We start from the raw sequence: 4,564 nt of genomic DNA, 5'->3' as shown, positions 1-4,564 counted from the left end.
TTTATAACAGGGATTTCCATCTATTATAACCCACATACCTGATACTCCTACCAGTATCTTTTAAAAGTGATCTATGATTTTCTTTTTCTGTTACTCTAAAAACTTCTCATAACTGCTGCACATTGGAATATAGTTTTGGGTGTAACCTGAGTCTGTGTTCCTAGACCATAATCACTTATATGTGCTTCCAGAACAAACTATCATTTATTCCTTTTGAAAGGTGAGCTGTATTTCTGTGTAAAAAATGTCCATCAAATGAAAGAATATATCAAATTGAAAAGATTCACCTCTGGTAAAATAAACTTTGTCTTATGTATTATGCCAGGCTCAGTACTAGATAGGTATTCCTATTCATTCTTCAAAACAACCTAGGAAACAGAAAAAAAAAGTTACTCTTAGTTATTGGTCTAAATATAATATTGACAGAAACAATAACATGAGAATACAACTTTATATTCACTCACAGGAGCTATGCAATATGAACGTTATGATTAAGATTTATTTGGCTTTTCTTCCAGGCCTCTAACTCAAGATACATAGTTGGCACATAGAACTCTGTAGCTAGAACTGAGTACTAAAGAAAAGCTAAAGCTCAGGGTGCCAAACTTCACTGAGAAAGCAGCTGAAAACCAGAAGGTCTGGTATAAAAAAGAATAAAGAGAACATGGTGCTCCCATGAGCCATATTTCCTTCTCCAAAAGCGTAGCATCCCTGTATTTTGTCAAATGGAGGCCTGAATGCTTCTAGGCACATACACTCTGCCTGCCCCGAGAGGTGCCTACTGAGAATTGAGTGCTGTAGCCCACATTCGTTACATACATGTAAGGGCATTAACATGGGACTTCAGAGCTAAAATCTGGATTTTATTCGTTTTCTGCCGTCACAGTTATCTTTTCTGAAGAGAATTTAGAAAACAAGAAATGATCAACCTGATCCCTGGCTCATATGCCATAAATCAAAGGCTCAGAAATTAATGAGGCACTGGTGTGAAAACCATGGAATGTAAGATACTATAAACTACATACACGCAAAGACAATGTTTCCAAATCACGTAATGATTTTAGTATTTCTAACTGCGTCCTCTCCTTCTACAGCGCCCCCCACCCCGAAAAACGAAAGCGTTCTCGCTTCAGTCGAATTGTTTTGCGGGATGGGGGTGGCTTTATTTTCACCTATTCATTTGACAAATAACAAAGACAGGAGCCCAAGGCTTACTCCAGATAGCTCAGCATCAGTCCCACTGACGGGCCGCCAAACCCTGGTTCCAGGGCTCCCGAGTCTCGGCGCTTCCGGCCTGGCATGCTCACGTTACCGGAAGAAGGATGCGTGTCAGAAAGGCCACGCTTAACATGGCTGCTTCGCCACCACGTTGCCACGCTCAATATGGACGCGGTGGGGCAGATCCAGGCCCAGCCCCGGATGACAACACTTCGGAATGCCCGAGCGGCGGCGGAAGCGGAAGTGCTGTGGCGGTGGGGGCCGCGGGAAGAGTCTGTCGTGTTTCTCTGTTCCTCTGAACCACAATAACAGGCGGAGGGCCGGCGTAGGTGAGGCGCGGCCCAGGGAGGCGGCTGGGAAGCTAGAGGTGCGCGGTCGGGGGCGGATGGAGGGCTCTGGCCGGACTCTCGCTCTCGGGTTCCTGGCCCCTTGGGCCTGCAGCTCCCAGGAAAGGAGCCTCTGGATAAGTAGTTCTGGCCTTCCAGGCCTTGGTTGTGCACCCAGCCCAAGATTCCGGCATGCAGAGCCTTCTCGGGATCTCGGTTTCGTCAGCGAAATGGGAGGTTTGGCCCGGATTTTGGGGACCTCCCCCAACACACGCTGTGGGCCTCACTTATTCCACCATTCTAATACTAATGTTTAGCCCGGTAAATTGAGGAAGGCTTGTCCATCCGAGAAATGACTCGGTGGTCAATACATCTTTGAGAGGCTGCCACTTCTGGGGATAAGGAGCTCTCAGTTCCACTTTTAACCTGTGGCATCGACTCTGTGTGACCTTGTCCAGGACCATTACCCTCTCTGTGCCTTATTTACTTATTTGTTAAATGAATGTGTTGGCTTCCTCAGAGGCCCCCTCTCACCCGAATATCATATACATTATACTCTCATTTCCCCTTTCACGGATTTTTAAACCAGAAAAGCGTGTCCTTTTTGTACCCTGTGTAGCCAGGAGTTGCCGAAGAAGAGGTGTCCACAGATTTCCTTCCAGGTTCCGAGGTGGCCAAGGGCAGTTGAGGCACTTGCAGAAATTCCTGGGCCCCAGAAAACTTTATAACTTAATCCGCTGTAAAAAGTGAAGAAAAAAAAAGAAAAGAAAAGAAAAAATAGGGGACCATGATTTTTGTCCTAGTGCTGCCGTTTACTTGATAGTTCATCTCCCGCAAATCTCATCCTTGCTTGTAAGCAAGGAGTTTCTCGTCTATCAAAGAGTTGAATTAAACACATCCTACTCTGTCAGCACAATTGAAAGATACAACAATGTTTCTGTAAATCTGTGGTTTTATGGAGGTGGGAGAAATTGGGATATGGAAGCTATATGCTTTGTAGTTATAGATTGACAAATATCTATGCTTGTATTTTTAACATTTATTCTGAGAATTACTATTTTAGATGACCAGTAGACTATCCCTCTCTCCATCCCCTCTTTTGTGATGTTGCTATTCTCTTGTCTTTGGGAGAAGGATGTTGATTGTGTGTGTGTGTGTGTGTGTGTGTGTTGAAGAGTGCTATCCTCTGAGCATAACAGCCATCATTTTTATCAGATCAGCTGTGACTTCTTGAAAGAGACACCCCTCACTTCAACCCCCAAGTCAGGCCTGTTGCCATTCTTTCATAGAAAGAATGGGGGAGGATCATTGGATCATCACCTGAGATTCAGGCCTTTCCCTCCTGCACCTCCTTGGCCATTTGTATGCAATTCAGCTCAAACTGCATGCAGCCTCTTGGTCTAGGAAGGTACTAAAGTACGTAGGCTGCGAAGGGATCATTCTACATGTATAGCTATGGGGAGGCTGTCATTTGTGCCTAGTGAGGACTTTCCCAGGCTTCTGTAAATAACCCCTCACCTCTGCTCTGGAAGTAAGCCCAGTAAACCCATTAGTTCCCCAGGGTAAACTTTGGTGGAGCTGTTCTTTGGTTTGGTTTGTTGTTGGAGCCTTATAAGGTAGACAGTGTTTATGTTTCCCCAGGGAAGGAATTCTCATAACACTGTATGTGTTTAAATGGCTATGTGTCTAAGGTACATGTTTTATCTTAAGTCAAAGAGTCAGTGGTGTGCCAGGTGAGGTGGAGGCCTTTAATCACAGCACTTGGGAAGCGGGTAGATCTCTGAGAGTTTGAGGTCAGCCTGTTCCACATAGTGAGTTCCAGACCAGCTGGGGCTACAGGGAGGCCCTGCCCCCCCCCCAACAAAAAAACAAAAACAAAAACAGACACTAGTACATAGCAAAGGGAAATCTAGGTTTTAGTACAGTTGGGAGGTGTAGTGAAACAAAATTGATTTTGAACAGGGATTGAAGGCCAAGATCCTTGCTTCAAAAATGGCATGTTCTATCTCCGTGACGTTAGGGAAAGATAGCATACCACTCCAGTCCTCATTTTCATGGTCTGTAAAATGATGGGCTGGATTAGAGTCCTAAGCCCTCTGAAGCACTATGATTCTTTGTCTTCACCATCACCCCTCCCTTCTTAAAATCAGTAGTATAGTGGATGCGAGGTGTTTTTTAGGAAAAAAGTATTTCCTAGATAGTAGACATATGAAATACTCTATTAATGTTAATTAGCTGACATGCAAGATTACTTTGCCATAACTAATTGACGCCAACAGAGAATAAAGCAACATTAGAAAAAGACAGCAAAGACCTTGCCTATGTAGGATCATTGAGGATACTGGGATATTTTTAAATTTTTTGTTTTGCTTTTTTGTTTGTTTTTTAGGGTAACGAAATGCAATTTGGTCTGTAGTGAATTGAAATGACTGAGGTAAGAAACACGGTGGACATTATCTTCACTCCAGGTGTGTAAACCTCATGGAGAGACTTTTGCTGCCACCTGGTACTTAATAGTGAGGGGCGGAGGGATGACTTGACACTAGTAATCAAGCAAAGAGGGTCTTTTGAAGAAAATTGCTGTTAGATACAGATTGAGACATGATTTAGAATTGTGAAAAATGTATAAGAGATCCCCTGAATTTTTGGCTAGTTTTAAGGTGACTTAGTTTATCCAGTCACTGTGAAGTAAGATGTGTTCAGGAGTGCCTAGTGATGTGAGGGAAGGATGACTGAGTCAGTGATGAGGGTGCTGAGACTGACCAGTCTAGGAAGATTTTCAGTTGTAAGGATTTAGAGACATGATTTAGAATTGTGAAAAATGTATAAGAGATCCCCTGAATTTTTGGCTAGTTTTAAGGTGACTTAGTTTATCCAGTCACTGTGAAGTAAGATGTGTTCAGGAGTGCCTAGTGATGTGAGGGAAGGATGACTGAGTCAGTGATGAGGGTGCTGAGACTGACCAGTCTAGGAAGATTTTCAGTTGTAAGGATTTAGGGCATAAAGGAATAGGACTTTTA

The 4,564-nt window shown here is 43.6% G+C and overlaps 1 protein-coding gene and 1 long non-coding RNA gene across 12 annotated transcripts in view; one reads left to right on the top strand and one right to left on the bottom strand.

Annotated features, from left to right (window-relative positions):
- Nucleotides 1-293: 293 nt before the first annotated feature.
- Nucleotides 294-1,312, bottom strand: LOC115069548. Its single transcript, XR_003848798.1, has 2 exons — nucleotides 1,216-1,312; nucleotides 294-368 (listed from the first exon to the last, which is right to left on the bottom strand). It is a non-coding gene; the product is annotated as an uncharacterized LOC115069548 (long non-coding RNA).
- Nucleotides 1,313-1,423: 111 nt separating this feature from the next.
- Nucleotides 1,424-4,564, top strand: part of Fbxo38 (F-box protein 38) — a 55,627-nt gene continuing 52,486 nt past the window's right edge. For 3 of the 11 annotated variants that reach the window (XM_017797038.2, XM_029561383.1, XM_029561381.1), the window contains exons 1-2: nucleotides 1,438-1,547; nucleotides 3,934-3,978. The gene's annotated coding sequence lies outside the window, so the exon portion shown is untranslated. Of the gene's footprint in view, nucleotides 1,586-3,933; nucleotides 4,013-4,564 lie in introns of all 11 variants that reach the window. The other 8 variants (XM_017797037.2, XM_029561378.1, XM_008828668.2 and 5 more) reach the window with 6 other exon arrangements.

This window comes from Nannospalax galili, unplaced genomic scaffold (assembly GCF_000622305.1).
Source record: "Nannospalax galili isolate Female #2095 unplaced genomic scaffold, S.galili_v1.0 scaffold4514, whole genome shotgun sequence".
NCBI lineage: Eukaryota > Metazoa > Chordata > Mammalia > Rodentia > Spalacidae > Nannospalax > Nannospalax galili.
The sequence above is the reverse complement of the archived record's forward strand: the minus strand, read 5'-3'. Positions and strand labels throughout refer to the sequence as shown.